The following is a 17,250-nucleotide window of genomic DNA, read 5'->3' as shown; positions in this document are numbered from 1 at the left end:
GCTCTGGCAAGGCACAAGTTCACGATGGTTTTGACCGTGAAGCACACAGGAGAACAAGACATCCACAAAGACTGCTCTTCTATCCTCAAGAGGTCACCTTGGAAATAAGTCCCATTGTTACGAGGATCATGAAAGGAGACAGTGTCTAGCAGGCTCTTGTGGCTTGATAAGCACGAACCTATCCAGTCCCAGAGAGGAAAATAATCCCAACTATGAAAGATGTTGGCCTGACCATCTCCTACATCTAACTAAAGAAGGTCCACCTGTAGTTAGATTTCAGTTCTTTCAGATGGTGGCTCCTAGTTGCCTGAGGTCTATGTGGCTGTTATAAGACCTGTTAATAATTTATATGAGCACTGTGCCTTGTCCGTAGAGAGAATAAATGTTTCATGATTTTTATCTGACTATCTATGTATATTGACATGATTGTGATTAATCAAATAGAAATTCATTCAAAAATCTTACTAATTTCAGCCAACAGGTATTTTCTTTGTCAATAATACATATCCTAACATGAGGGGTATCTGCAAATTACTTTAACATTATAAAGGGATGCCCGTATTCCAAAAACTTGACAACTCCCTGTTTTATGTGATAGTAACATAAAATAATAATTGCTTAATAATAGCTGCTATGCATTTAATGCCTACCTATATTATCTCAAACCTCTCAACAACCCTGCAAGAAAGTATTTAGTCTCATTTTAAAGGTAAGAAAACATTCAAAAGTATAAAGGACTTGCCTAAGAACACGGAGATAAGCGACAGAACTAAGATTAAAATCCAAGCCTATGAGACCTTATTGTCATCATCACCCATTCATTCATATTCGTTCACTCGCTCATTGAATAGGCATGTCTGGGGACACAGCATGTGCTATATATTTTGGGTAAACATAGTTGTTACCTAACCCCCGCTCCTCAAAACATTTTTCCTCTGCCAATTTAATTCAATTATTCTGTCTTTCTGTTCAGGTTTAAAGCGGAACAGAATCTGACCTCTTTTAGCTTATTTTTACAGCCTGTAAGACCCATCCTGCCTATTCTTTTTCAAGGATTTCTTGCTCTTTTATCACTTGTTTGTTCTCTGGCCTTTAGCTCACCTACAAAGCAAGATGAAAGAAAATACATGTACAGTGATTTGAATCTCTCTGGCTACCCCAATTTCTTCCTTTTGCCTGGGAGAAAGCTTGGGTCTATAGAGAAGATTCAAAAAATTGGAAAGAACAGGGCCCAATCATGCTTCTTTGCAGCATGGTGTGGGGAAACGAGAGAATTGTGTGGTCGTGTTTTCCAAGTGTGCCCTTTTTGTTCCAAAACCAGAAAGATATGTTTTCCTTGCCACTACCCCCCGCACACACTCACACTCTAACACACCTTTCTCATGCACACCAAGTGACAGCTAACCCTGGGCAAGTCTTCCCTTTAAAATGCCACCAGTGAGTAAACACAGGCAGTCATCAAACCTGCCACTCATGAGAGTGATTGTCAGCCCAGTGACACAGAAAGACTAGACCAAATCATTTTTGATTTATTGGGAAAGTATAATTTGCTAAGTACATTTATCTGTCACTAGATGTTCCTGGCAGGTAGTGTCATGATGAATGGCTGCTCCAGGGCAGAAAGAACAGAAGTACTCTTCCCAGATCCACCAACGGATAGGATGTGGGTGAACGCAGTGCCAAGACAATCACAGGACATCTCCAGGAAATATTTTCAAGGATACCAATGATGCCACAGTGACAAGAGAAACTCAGCATTGGAATCCCTACACCCAGTTTTGACCAGAGTTGCCTTCTCCTGAGTCCAAAGGATGCTAATCACAAAATACACCTGGTCCAGGTGCAAAATTAACTATTAGATCTATCAGATGGAGTTCTCCAGTCTTACAGAAGCAATGTGGCAAATGCTCTTTGGCCCAGCAATTCAACTCCTCTGAGAACTCATCTTCATGCATGCAAATATTTGGTACCAACGCTGTTTGTCAGTGTGATGATGATGACAACAACTGATGATGAGGAGAATGACAGATCAAGCTTGCACTGGCCTATGGACTTTGTGTATGTGAATCCAGTTTATCCTCATAGCAACCCCATCAGGTAAGTGCCATTGTTGTTACCACTTTACGAATGAGGAAACAAACATCAAGGAGTTAAATACTTTCTCAGTGTTACACGGCCAGTAAAAGGGCTTGTGGCCCTGGCAGTCCGGCATCAGAGGCTGCTCTCTCAACCAACTCTTCTAGCTGCAAGAAACCAGCCCCCCTGGTGTATTTCATCTTTCAACTGTGCAAAATTTTCAATTGTATATCTTTTAGTCTTCAACAAAGAGAACCCGTAATGATATTCTTATAACAATATTACCAAGCCACCTTTGAGAAGAAATAGTACAATCTTCAGGGAGAATAAAAGATAATTTGCTTTTTTTTTTTAGCATACTGAAACTACTCTGACGTCCTGGCTTGCAAGAGCCACCTTCTTGTATCATCATCACATGGCAGAGAGAGAGACCATCTCTCTCATGTCTCTCCTTGTAATGGCACTAATCCCCTTCATGAGGTCTCTATCCTCATGACCTAATTACCTCCCACAAGCTCCAACTCCAAATACTACCACATTGGGGGGACACAACATTCAGTCCATAGCACCAAAACTCAGAGAAGCTAAGAAAATGTGTTCAAATTCACACAGCCAATGAGTGAGTAAAGCCAAAATTCAAATTTTTTGGACTCAATGTTCTTGCTACCATTTAATGCTTCCAAAAGATTATGAGAGTTTTATCTTTTTTAAAAAGCACTAATGCAAACTAAATTTTATATTCTGTCCCATGATCTTTTGATCCCATGATCAAACCTTTGTATTCACTAATTCACTCTTCTCTCTACCACTATTAATAGCTACAAATATTAAGTTCTAGTGGATCCCCCAAGATTTTTTTTTTTTTTTGATAAACAAGGGTATAATTCAAAGGTAGATTTCTTCAGCATGTAATACCTAAAATATTAGATTTTTGTTGATCTTTTCACAAAAATGCTGTCATGGCTCAGTGTTGGAGCCCCTCACTGCTAACTGCTTTCACGGTTCATAAACTATTTCTACTGTGCCTCACTTCCTTCTTCATTCTCAGGATATTGGTTGCCAGGTAAACGCCCCATTCTGAACCTTACCACCTTATAAACAGACTGTGCTGAGTTAGTACAATAACCCACAGGTCTGGGCTGGAAGCAGGAGATAGTCAGGGATGGGGGCTTTTGAGAATTTGAGCTCTACAGACTGTTGGATTTGTTTGGAGTATACCAGAAGGTGTGAGTTCTGCGCTTCAGAACCCTGGCAGCTGTAATAAATGCATTTCCACTGATCATTCCAACCTGCAATTTGCAGAAATCTGATTCCTTTTACAGTGTGTGACTATTTCAATGGTGCAGGAATCCTTCACTTGAGCAATGAACCCCATCGCTTTTAAACTCCTTTTTTCTCCTCTGAAAAGCTAGTTCCAAAATTTCCCTTATGGTCACCCTTCTTCCTCGTACTTCATTAGGTAGCATTACCCCTCTGACACTCAAAATGTTCCCCAGAAACCCATAAGATGGGTCTTAGGAATGTATTAAAATAGCCTTGTCTTCGTTTTGCTCCAATCATTATGCTCAGGGCACAAGTTATTAAAATGTGCGTTCCTGGCTTGACTTTAGTGTTTAAAAGTACAAAGCAGTCTTCTCTTTATACTCACTAGCAAACATGCAGAAAATAATAAAGCCTGAGATGAGGAAATCTCAACTATATTCTTTTTCACAGATGCTTCGGAAAAAAGAAAAAAAAAAAAAAGGCGAACTATACCAGAATATAAAAGTTATCAGAAAGTGTTTGGAAAATTTTCCTGGAGGCGGAGGCCATTCTCTTCTGGAATCTGAACTGTCACCAGCACATGGAGCTTGACTGACTTATGAAGAGTGTGATGTGGGAGCGTTTGGTATTCTGCAAAGGCAGTGGCGTGTGTTGGGGGGCCAAGGCGTGCTGGCGACTCTGGGGTCTGCCAGGCTTTCACTCTCTTCAGATTGCGCCTGCCTCCCAGCAGGAGCTGACCCAGGCTTGGAAAAGGTTAACTAGCACAAACAGCCATCAGTTGTGATGAGTGGGAAAGCCCCATGTGTTGCCCCAGCTTCTCTTTATGAGGCGTGAGGGGTGGTTTTTCTCTGTTGTTCAGACGGTTGGCACAAGGTAAGTACCCAGCATGCTTCTGCTTTAGGAACTGGAAGGGCCTGTCTCCAGGCAAGTGTTCAGGAGGCCCCAAAAGGAAGCCATCGGAAACCCTCCTACTTCTAAACTGGGAGAGGTGAGGGGTGAAGGGGGTAGGGAGAGGAGTTGGGGTGGGGTGGGAGTAGGAGCAGAATAGCTCTTCAGTGTGCGCTGAATAAATGCGTTCACCTCGACCTAATCGGTTCAAATGCTCTATTTTCAGATCCCATCTGCTTATCTCAAGGAAAGTTTGGGGAACAGCTCCTGTCCTATTGTGAGCCCATCATTTTGCAAATCTATTCCCGTCAGAGCGCTCATTATAACAGATGTCAGCGGAGGAATCTGAGCTGTCGGGGAACCGCCAACCATGAAAAGGAGGGGCAGAGGCAACAAGCCATGCAAACAAAACCATCACCCCCACCACAAACGTAAACAGGCATGTTTGTCACAATATTTTCCCACATTGCCTAACAATTCCAGGGGACTTAGTTAGAAAAGAAAAGTGGGGAAGAAAATCACTGTCACAATAAAGAGGCAGAATCATTCAAGTTCATCTCCTCGGAGTTGAAAGATTTGTAACCTGTTCCTAAAATCGTCTCTCTACAACAAAAATTAATATATGCTTATTCCCTACAAGAGAGTTTTTTTATTAATATTACAAATGGTGCACCGGCTAACTTTTAGTCTGGACAGCAATGTAGAGTTTAAATTCTTTTTTTTTTTTTTTTTTTTTTAATGAGCCCTGACTGGTTTTGATCAACGTGGGACTTAAAGCCCATTTCTTGCCAGCTCTACCTTGTTATCAGAACGTTGGCATAACCCACGACAGCGTCTGCAGCCACAGGACGCGGTCAAGGGCTGCTTACCTTGACAGCAGTTTGTCTAAGCTGGGTTTTCTGTGGTCAAAGGAAAGCAAAGCATTGAGTTTTAGAACTAGAGATAGTGGGGACACTGGATTTTTCCCCCTAGCTCATGATTTTAGTGGTTTGAGTGGCAGGTTCTTCTCACTATATTTTAGGTAAGAAAATATTATCCTGGGAACTATTAAAAATGAGCATTCATCAAAACATATTAATTCCTGGAACCTGAGAGACTTTCCTGAGTTCTCACCCAATAGCAAAGCCTGTCAATGATTTTGTCTGAAAGCTAAAACCCTCACCATGTCTGCAAATGGGAGCTTCTCTTAGTCACATATTTCTTTATTGAAAAGAAAACAGATCTTTAAAAAAGCATGGGGGTTCTTTAAAAGTTATTTTATTTTAACCTCAATTTTAAAAGCTACGTTATGAGGCATTGTCGGGTTAAAGTTTTGACATACGTGGGTTGTGATGTTTGGTCAGTTTGTTTTTATACTTTTAAGACCAAATGATTAAAGGCAGATTCCAGTGTTATGGCCTATGTGTGAAGCATTACCCGCATGTCCTATCAACACACTTTAAACAAGAGTCGGATGAGTACTAGAATTATCAGGGGGGTCACTTAGTAAGTTATGTAAATGTCTAATCACTATGTTGTACACCTGAAGCTAATAGAATATTGTATGTCAAGTGTAATTGAAAAAATTTTTAAATATATAAATAAAAAATAAATTTAAAAAAAAAGAATCCTTTTCTGGCATATCCTGGTCTACGCTTCACAGAAACACACTTAACTTTCCTGACAATAAGGCAGCCAGGAAAATGTTAGTATTCCCATTTTACAGCTGAGGAAACTGAGGCCCTCCAAGAACTAAGGTTTAAAGCTGCATCTTCCAACCTTAACGTACCATGCATTTCCTCTACGCCCTATGTATGAAAAGCCCCAACAATTTTCACACCCGTCGGCATCGTGGGATTTCATGCGGCCACAAAAAAAAGACAGGTAAGAGAAGAATATTTATTAAGATGAGAAACTGTTTGCAATATATGAAATAGAAATTTAAAAAGCCAGGTACCAAAAATGTGTATAGGTAGTACGATGCCAATTTGTTTTATAAATGGATTTGTCCATGTGCCTAGATTAGAAATATGTACTGTGGTTGCCCCTGCGTGGTGAGAGTTTTACTTTCTCTCCTATGCTTACTTTGTATTTAAAACATTTTCTATAATAAACTTGTAAAATAGTGTTTTGTCCATCAGAAAGAAATAAATTATATGATTGGCAGTACTTATCACAAATAATGTTCAAAATGGAAGAAAATGTAATAAGAAAGGAAAACAGCTCTGTTTTATTTTAATTCTCTACAAGCTCCTGACACAATGACACGGAGTCTTCTTGACTTTCAGATCTCCAACCTCCACGGCAAAATCAAACATTGTCATCTGCCATTTGAATGATATGCTTATTAAATTATCATTAGTATGTGTGACCTACTAACTATGTGCCAGAATGCAGAAAAATGAGGACAACCACTGTAACCATTACTGTGGTATCTTGGCTTGCCAGCCTCCTCTAACAATGGGGTGAGACACAGCACTGAGTCTTCAAAGAGGTCACATCAAACCACTCTTGCCCCACAGGCAAGGTGAAGCACAGATCACACGGACAACGGGGAATTGTGTGTCTGCTGGCATGACTGGAACCGATGCCAATCAAACAAAAGCTCAGCCTTCAGTTCAGTCCTTGACAGGATGTGATTTCTTTCAGACTGACTCGGTCAACACAGTGAGCTCCTGGATATTTTCTGGCTACATTTCATAACATAATGATGTAAATGAATATTTAGCCTCGGATATTAACTTTGAGCAACAACGCTGGTTATGTTCTCTAACTCGGTAATTATTGTACTTATTGCATGCTATGGTGATTTGTCATTGCTGAAAACAGCAAATTCATTTGGGGGCACTTGAATTTTCTTAAATTGTCCCTTTGGATTTCCAGTCAAGAATTCACTCTGGCAGTATAAAGTTTAATATTTATAATACCCCAGAAGAATTTTTGACTAATCTGATATTCACTAGCTCAATGTCTTCAGCAGCTGCTCTCGTCTTTATTGTGTTGTTTTCCACTGTGCTTTTGGTCCTCAATGGATCCTAGTGAAGGAACCTCCTCTCTCTGGTCTCTATTTTCCATGAAAAAATCCCCTGGATGGCCTCAGGGTCTGTATTAATAGTAAAACTGTGGTGCCAGGGGTGGCTTAAGGAACCAAAGTACACCTGTACTTAAGGTATATAATATTCTAGAAGCTACTTTTTGAAAACCACATTTGTGAGATGATGTTTATTACACGTTTGAGGTTGAAAATATGAAATCGACATTTTGTAGGGCCCACAGGTTCAAAGATCAGCAATTTGGTTTTGTTCAAGCATACAATACTTTGTCAAGCTATGAATTTTCAAATCATAGGATCAGACAAATGCATAATATAGGTTAATATTCTACCAACCTCCTTTTCAACAAACGATAACACTCCAACACCGACACTTTATGGGCATAGATGCGTTGTGTAGAGTCACTGCCTAGATCTGAATATTAGCCCAGCACTTGTTAACAGTGTGGTCATAGAAAGTCTTCAGTTCTCTAAGCCTCAGTTCCCTTATCAGCAGAAGGGGGTTAATATAGTCCTATTTCATAGGGTCACTGTGCAAATTAAATGAAGTATATAGTGCTTAGCCCCACGCCTGGGCATACAGTGAGTACTCAATAGATTTAACTCTTTAATTCAATCAACAAAAATGTATTAAAGAACTATTTTCTCCCAAAATATCCTCATGGGTATGCACTGGGTACTGTCCTAGAGATATAGCACTAGAAAAAGTCTGTCCCCTGCCCTCAAGAAATTTACAGTAGTTAGAGAAAATGTCAATGAACAAGCAATTACAAAAACCTGTAATAAGTGCTATGAGATCATTAATTCTCCATGAGTCTCTCAGATCTCTGCATGTCTTATGGGCAGAAACCGTAACTGCTATTTTGCATGGACTATCTCTTCAAGAATGCTTGCAGAGCAAATAGCCTTAGATGATTGAAATAAGGCAAGTTTTTCTACTGTCCAGTATAATAAAGATAATGTTTCTCCCTGAGGTAAACTTCAGGTAGGTTTGTTACAACTCATTATAAAAGATTCACGTTCTCTATGCCCAGGGTTTCTGTCCTGTAGTATAACCCACCCATGAGCAAGTGTCACCTGGTCCTCTGGAAATTGGGCTTAGGGAAGCAGTGCAAGAAAGTGACACTAGTCTGGCAACTGCTATTTCTGTGAGTAATTAGGCTTCCTTTGTCTCTGACCCAAGAGTTTTGCACCCTCTGCCAGAATTTAGGAGACTGTGGCAGGCTAACATCTTAGAGTAATCTTCCCAGAGATAGGGATTGAGAAGCCAAATCCTGAAGGCTTGTTAAAGTTCACTTAGCATAGAGGAAGGAAAGTTACATCAGATAGAAAAAATGGCACATATATTCTGTTTTCCTGAAAGCTAGAAATGGCTTTCCTAACCTTACCCACCCTCACACCCAGCCCTTGCAATAGTTTTGTCAGCCTCCAGTTTCCTGTAATATATCCCTCACTGCTTGAAATACCTAGAATGGTTTCTGTTTTCCTGGCCCAAACCTTACATATACAAAGAGATGGGAGAAGCAAGAGAGAACAAGACAATTTATGGAATTAGGACATGGAGGTAATGGAGATGAAGATGGGATTCAAAGTGAAAGAATGAGCCTTAAAGAGGTAGAGGAATCCTTCCTTACCTACCTTGGAAGAGAAGAAAGCAAGAATGAGCATGAATAAGTCAAAATGAAATAGAAGGGCAGGACATCACAAAGTTTTTTTTTCCTCTCAGAAGCAATAATAATAATTGCTAACATTTACTGACTCCCTAATACATGTCAAACGATAATCTAAGGACTTTAAATATATTAGGTTACTTAATGATCATCGAGATGTGATAAGTACAATTATTATTAGCTCCATATTATAAAGAAGGGAACCGAGGTACACAGAGATTGAGTAGAGAGCCAGAATTTTCACCTGGGCAGTTCATCTCCAGATGATATAGATATAGATAGATAGAGATAGAGATAAATAGAGGTAGTGATAGAGATAGAGATAGACAGAGATAGAATAGATATACATACTCAGCTGTACGTAATTATATTAATACTATCCTTGCTTCTTGTTTATCTTTGATTTTAATAAGGAAAAATCGCCTATCTACCCACCAACCAATACATGGCCTAGAATACTGACAAGTTACTTTACCTGTGTGCTTCCCCAATTCTGTTCCCATGCCTCTCCCTATCTGAAATGATCATTATGCTGAATCTTATCTTCATCATACCTTTACTTCTTTAAATATAGACTTATGAGATATTTGTATACATATATAGAAAAGTTAATTTTTCTTAATTTTAATAAAAGGCAACATGCTAAACATAATCTTCTAAGACTTATTGTTTCACTTTATACTTTATTAAACATAAAATCAAATATTATTTTCACTTTCTAATTTTTTCATATTAATACTATTAATACTTTTGTCTACTTGATCTGTCAATTGCTGAGAAAGGTGTATTAAAATCTCCATAGTATGATGTTAAATTTGTCAGTTTTTTCTTATAGTCAATTTCGGTTTTATGCATTTTGAGGGTATATTGCCAGACAAATACATAGTTAAAATTTTTACATCTTTCTCATAAATTGAATAGTTTCTCATTATGTAGTAACTTTAATTATTTCTCATAATGTTCTTTGCCTTACAGACTAAAGTTTATAGTATTACTATACCAACTTTAAGATTAACATTTGCTTGCTATATTATTTTCTATACTTTTAATTTTTCTATATGCTAATGTTTAAATGTGTCTCTTTCAAGTAGCATATGGCTGTATTTTTTAAAACCCAGTCTGACAATCTGTGTCTATTAACTGGAATATTTACCATTTAATTTTTTGAAGTGACAAACATATTTGGGTTTAATTTCATCAACTTATTTTGTACTTTTTCTTTGTCTCACTTTTTGTGTTTAATTTTTCTCCTCTCTTGCCTTCTTTTGGACTGATTTTTTTTCTCCTTCCACTGTGTCTTCTACTTAGAACCTATAATCGCATTTCTATTATTCTAGATTCCCATATAAATTATAGTGTGCATACTTAAGTTATTAAAGTCTAAAATTAATCATATATTTATCCTCTTCCCATGCAATACAAAGGCCTTAAAACACTAATTGAATCTGCCACTTGCCAGTTCGCATGCTATTATTGTTCTGTGTATTTAATTCCATCTTGTCTTATCACCATAAATGTTTTGTACAACTGATGCTTGTTTTAGACTTATACATATATTTACAACATTTTCACTAATCATTCCTTCTTGCACTAAGAACATTCAATGTGGGAACACTTTCATTTTCCTCAAGTACATACTTTTATAATTCTCAGTAGTAAGCATCTGTTGGCAGCAAACTTTCTCAACTTGTACTCTTCTTTAAAATGTCTTTGTTACCTTAACTATTAGATTTCTTACCAGATAGTTCTAGGTTCAGTTATTTTCTCTGTACAGTCACGAAATCCTACTTTCTTCTGGATTTCATTGTTACTGTTCAGAAGTCAATTCTCATCAGTCATCATTCTTTTTTAGATAGTCTATTTTTCTCAGGCTGCTTTTTAGATATTATCTAACTTTGCCCATGAAGTTTCCAAGTATGTATTTTTTTTTATGTGTTTGATTGCAATGGATTAAATTGTTAAATATAAGGAATGGTGCTTTTCATTGGTCTTGAAAAATACTTAGCCATTATCTCTTCGAGTGTTCTCTCTCCTTCATATAGCTATTTTCTTCTGAAACTCCAAGTGTTAGACCATCTCTCTTTCCTCGTGTCTCCTAACCTTACTTAAATATTTTTCATCTCTTTGTTTCTTCGTGCTTTGTTCTAGATATTTTCTTCAGATCTACTTTCAATTCATCACTTCTCTTTTTTACTATGTCTAATCTACCATTAAAATCCAGCCACTGACCATTTTTCTCTCTTTATCCAGTGCCAAGTTGTAAGTCAGATCATTTATCTTGCTGTTCCCTCCTTTATTTTTCGTTTACCTTCACATACTCAACCTGTGTTGGCTTGTGGAATCCCAGCTGTAGTTGGGGACTGCCTTATGTTTCTCACTTTGAGTGAAATCTAGTTTTTTTTTCCTTTCTCCCACTTATAAGAGGCCATGACAGTCCAAACTCATCTTCATTGAGGTTTCAGCAAGTGTCCTCAGAATGAAAGTGTCTTTAAGGAATCTGTTTACCTCCTTGGATTCCTTCCCTCCTAACAGCTCATTAATGCATTTTAGGTTTTAAAAAATTTTTATTCTGCATTTGAGGATTTCACTGGGAGGGTAAGTCAGAGTATCTTATCTACCATTCTTCTGAAAATAGAAAACTGGTTTGTTCTAAATTGGGAATAAAAAACAGACACCAAATCCAGCACACATTCCGGGTTTTTATGAGCATTCAAGCAGATGTTGTATAAAAAGGATGTGTGAAAAGCAAGTGGCAAATAAATGTATATAGTATAACACAATTTTTGTAAAAATAAACATTAAAAAACTTTAAATATATATTTGTATCTGTATATGAACGTAAAGAAAATGTAAAGGGCTACATACAAAACTGTTTTGGTGACTTCAGAATGTCTGGGACAGAGTGTGAGAAAATAAGAAGGAAAGTCCTATAAAAAGAGTGGAAATTACAAATTAATAAAATGTACAACAAAATATTCTTCCAAATATGTAAAAGGTTAATAAGTCTATGGACAGGGACTAAAAAATAACATGGACGAATGTCTCGATGGTTTTGGTGTTACCTTGCCTAACTATAAATTGATTGACAGATGATCTTGCACATATCCTTTCAAGTGCTTAGGTAGCCTCGAATTACAATGAACCGGTTACAATCTCTTTTCTTTTCCAGACTCAGTCCTGAACCACTTCTTCTGCCTTATTCTATATTTACACTCCAAACCATCCATAGTACCCATCTTGGCCTGTTCATGACCTTGGAATTCTTTCTTTTATTTACAATTTTGCCTTGATCCTTAGACCCAAAGTTCACTATGGCTCAGATTCTCCATCTGGGTAGGGTGACTACTACAGAAATAGGGACAGTAATATTTGAGCACTTACTATGTGTCAGGCACTAAATTAGTACTTGCTGTGCATTATTTTATGTCTTTACAACAACTCTGTGAGGAGAGGTTCGAAGCTAGAAGCATCCTAGGGAAATCTGAATAGTGAAGGAGAGATCAGGGAAGTCATCTTGAAGAATGGGTACAAGTTAAACTCGTGAACGCATATCCAAGGGATTGAATCCAGGAAACTCAGCATGGAACGACTCAATACTAACCCTTTAACTGGAAAAAGAAACTATACAGATTTTTTTTAAAGACCAGAATATAAATATGCCACTAAAGAGGAGCCAATATTTAGAGTCCCGTTAGCTTGAGGCTCTGGTAAAATGGTCCTGTTGTTGCTCCTTCTGGAAGGACCCAATTCTATCTTTGAATGGAATCAATTCTATCTTTTATTTTTTTTTCCCCCTCTTTAATTCCCCTCTCCCACTTCCATTTCCCCTTAAGAACTAGATCACTGAAAGCGGGGCATCTCCTCCCTCACTCTCGCATCATCCACCTGGGGCCTGGCGCACCCAGGGTATGGTCCGTGGCTCCACCTGGGGTGTGAACCCAGGACTTTCTGCATGTAAAGCAGATGTGCTAACCACTACAGTATGAAGCCACCTCTCAATTCTATTTTTTAATTAGCATAATTTTCTGGTTGGTCTTATGTTTTTAAATTTTTTGGTGTTTAGAATGATGGGTTAACAAAATAAACACTTAAGAGAAAGAATATTTCCTGGGGATCTTAAGGGATATGGGAGAAAGGGAGAAAATAGAAGGTCACCTGAAGGTGAGGTGGGACAAAATGGCGAGGTGTTTTGAAGGAGGTCAGTATAAGAGAAGTAAAGAATGTGGAAGTTTGAAGCTACTATAACTTAATTTATGACTTAATTTTCTGTGCTGTTCAATGTGTAGCTACTAGTTATACATAGTTATTTAAACTTAAACTAAATAAAATTAAAGATTAAATTCCTCCATCTTACTAGCCATATTTCCAGGGCTCAATAGATGTTTGTGCCTAGCAGCGAGTGTATCAGACAGCTCAGATACATAACATCTCCATTACTGTAGAAAGGTCTATCGGACTGAACTGAGAACTATAGCTCAGAAAGGGGAGCCATCTCTAGTGCCCCACTACATATTTACAGATAAAATTTGCAATGCAGGTCGGGGCTGTCTAAAGTTAAATGTCTTACACTGAAATTCCATCCACTTCAGTAAACATTTATTAACCACCTTCTTGATGCAAGAGACTGAACCAACCACTGGGGTGGGGGATAGAAAAACAAATTAGAGTTGGTCACTGCCTTCGAGGAGTTTATAACCTAGAGAGGAAAAAAAAAATATCTGATATGCCTCAGGGGATGAAAGAATTCATGAAACTTTTCCTTAAGCACAATTTCTCCCAAGGCTGGAACTGTCAAGGGTACCATCTTCTAACTTCTCCAATTTTAGAGTTAAAGAGAAGGTTTCTGGGACTCTGGGCACAATGGGAAAAGATTTGTACATGTGACAACATAGGTCTCCATTAGGAAATCCAAGATTGAGATTCTTTTAAAGTTTTCCCTCCTGTCCCATTTTCAGAGTAAAATGGAGCACATTGGGGTGGCATCACATGGCTCAAAGTGCTTCGGTGTTGTGTGAAACTATATTTTCGCATTCCTCCAAAGAAAAAATGTAAATAGGCTTGTCTTGGCTATTTCCTCATTTGTAAAATGAGCAAGTTGAACTGCTAGATAATCCTTTGCAGTCTCAAAAAGATCATGTTCGAACAACATATTTCTTTATCTGAAAATATGAGAAAGAAGTAAGGTTTTACTAATCTGGGTTGACACCAGGCCCCCACCTGGGGGTTGTGTCAGAGTGTCTGTGGTCACATAAGGTGTATGAGGAATCCAGAGGGAGGAGCGAGAGCTCCACAACGTGGAGGGATCACAGCCCTTTGCCCTGAATGGATGATGACATACTGCAACTGGGGACCGTTAAGAGATGTAGATGTTATAATAATTAGATCATCAACTCTTCCAAAATGGACAAGCAGCAAAAAAAATGTTGCCAGAGAAAATGCAGACTGAAGGTAACGCAAAAATGCATCTAAAGGTAAACCATGTAAAACTGCCAATATCTGCTCGGTTTTTACTTAAGAAAAATAGCAATTTAATACGGTTCAAATTAATGCTTGCAAATTTCTCATGCCACCAATCAACCACATTATAAAGCAAAAACGATGACCATCTAATGAGACTTGACAGAAGTGAGCCCAAAGAAGGTGAAATTGTCAATAACATTTGCAGCATGGACGTATATCCACTATCCTTAACTGCGAACCTTGCTGTAAGTACATATTCTATTTTAAGATATTAGCTAATGATAGAATGAACACATCAAATGACCTATTCACTTTATCTTTACATAGCATTTTAATTCTATCTGTTGGTGTATTTTGTAATGTACATAATATGGACAGGACTCCATCACCAACCACAGGCCGTCAGCGGTACCCCTGAGGTGCATGGCTTATGTTCTACTGCCACCTCGTGGCAAGCACACTGGGAACATGCCTTTGGGAACAGTAGGAAGGACTGGTTTGGACCAGTAAACTCCAAACTTTTAGGGATCCTAGAGCCCAAAACAGAATCTGAGTTTTCATGAGTGTCACTGCCACACCACCTGGAAAATTTGACGACTTAAACCAGTGTTACATCAAGGTCTTAGAACCTTAGCAGATTAGCTCATTCCTTTCGACGCCTCTCTGTATCTGTAAAATGTTGACGATTTTAAACACTCAGTGAATTTAAAAAATATATACCTCCAGTTCTAAAATGCCCAATGATTTTAATCGAGTCACTTTTCATTTTATTAGCTCACAAACCCTTTATTTACAGCTCCAGAGGAGCTGGTCCCTCCTTCTCTGTTTCTATCACATTGTGTGAACTCGTTTTGAAATACATTTCTAGGCCCAAGATGGAGCTGCTTCTTAACAGGGTGCCACATCAGCAAACCCAAACTTAGATAACCTTCAGCTCCCTGTAAAAGCTACGCTAGACCATAAATGCAGTACTGTACGTCCAGTCAGCCAATCCCCAAATGCTAAGCCAGCTCTGGGTTCTCTACTTACTTCCTTGTTCCTTATTCATTTTCTATTTTTCTCTACCTTGTTCTTTACTGTTTGTCTGTAAAAGCTTCCTGCCTTCTGCCCCATTTCACAATTCTCTGGACCTTCTAATATGGAGTCTGCTTGAGCCATGAAGCCTTAAATAAAGTTTGTTCATATTACCAAAACTGTCTTCTTTAACCATTTTACATGTGTCTGTCTCTTACAGTTCTCAGTAAGCTGGGGGGCAGGGGAGAGGGGTGCTGTTTTTGTTTGCTTGTTTCGTTTACTTATTTTGAAATAATTGTACACTCACAGGAAATTGGGAGGGAAATGTACAAGGTTCCGTGCACACTTCTCAACCTTCCCCGTGGTAGCATCTTATATCACCCTAGTGCATGAGCAAAACCAGGTAACTGACATTAAAGGAACCCACGGAGTTTACTGAGATTTCATCAGTATTACATCACTTATTTATGAGTGTAGGCTCTTTTTATGTATTCTGTCATTTTAGATTCTCCGGTTCCTAGTGCCTGGCAAATAAATGACTTTCCTTATATGTTGGCGAAGGGAAGCAGAGAGGAAGAAAGAAAGGAAGAATAAAGAGAGGGAAGGGAAGAAAGGACTCCTGTCAATTATCAAAATAAACAATCAATAAATTTAAAATAGTACTTACATAGCAGTTAAGTGAATTTTCTGGAGATAACATGGTAGAACGATGTTAAAACCCAGATTTTCACTCAGAATTAGTCTTTTTTTTCCTTCAATTATCACCCAATAGATAATTCAATATGCTGGTCTTCAAGACATCTATACACATGATAGTCACACAAATTACAGAATCTCTTGTGTTCATGTGGCTAATGAAGGCTCTGAGAGGCATCTTTTTTTTTCTTTTTCTTTTTTTAAACTATGTCTAAAATGTGCTGCTGAAGGCCAGTTTTACTTCAGGCAGTAACTTCATTCTCTGAGCCTCAAGTTTTTTAATCCAAAAAATGGCAAATGTTCCTCACGGAGATTATATTCTAGTAATTCTATGGTACCTTATTAGAACTTTCTTTTCAAAACGACTCTTCTGATTACATGTAAATATGATAAATATTTGCTTGATATAAAAATGCCAAAAAATGTATTGAAAGAGAAAATTCAAATCACCTATAATCTCATCCACTGATGATACAATATTACTATTTCAAAGCATTTCCTATCCTTTTAGTTCTTTCTATACTTGTTCACCCTGTTTTATATATCCCTATATATACATAGAAATAGCTACAGAAAGGGAATATTTACCTATCTTGGAATCAAAATGTACTTGAAGTTCTGGGGCTATCGGATCCCTAGAAGTTTTGGGTTGTGTGTCTTTTTCTATTAAAATTATCTTGATGATGTCTATGGCCATGCCACCCTGAACCAGCCCAATTCCGTCTGATCTCGGAAGCTAAGCAGGATCAGGCCTGGTTAGTACTTGGTTGGGAGACCACCTAGGAAGACCAGGTGCCGTAGGCATAAAAAATGAAAAATAAGGGATTGTAAATTGACAAGCTCCTTGCAATCTATAAAGTCAACCAAGGGTTGCTTCACCTAAAAAAAAAAAAAATTATCCTGATGGTATTGCCACAGATCACAAAATTCTGATATACTGTTAATATATTTACTCATTTCCATATTGTTGGACATTTACTGCCCCCTCTTTTTCTATTATGAATAAACCTGATATGAACATGTTTGTGTGATTATTGGGTCAAAGTTTATTCATTTCTTTAAGACTCTTGATACAAGCCTATACTGGTGAATTATTCCAAAAAGATAGTTATAGTTTACATTTCTGCTAAGTGTAAGTGCATACATTCATTA

At 38.0% G+C, this 17,250-nt stretch overlaps 1 pseudogene; it reads left to right on the top strand.

Moving 5' to 3' along the window:
- The first annotated feature begins 16,783 nt into the window (after window positions 1-16,783).
- Window positions 16,784-16,902, top strand: LOC120615188 (uncharacterized; annotated as a pseudogene).
- The last annotated feature ends 348 nt before the right edge of the window (window positions 16,903-17,250 follow it).

Source organism: Pteropus medius, unplaced genomic scaffold, assembly GCF_902729225.1.
Source record: "Pteropus medius unplaced genomic scaffold, Ma_sr-lr_union100, whole genome shotgun sequence".
Lineage (NCBI taxonomy): Eukaryota > Metazoa > Chordata > Mammalia > Chiroptera > Pteropodidae > Pteropus > Pteropus medius.
The sequence above is the reverse complement of the archived record's forward strand: the minus strand, read 5'-3'. Positions and strand labels throughout refer to the sequence as shown.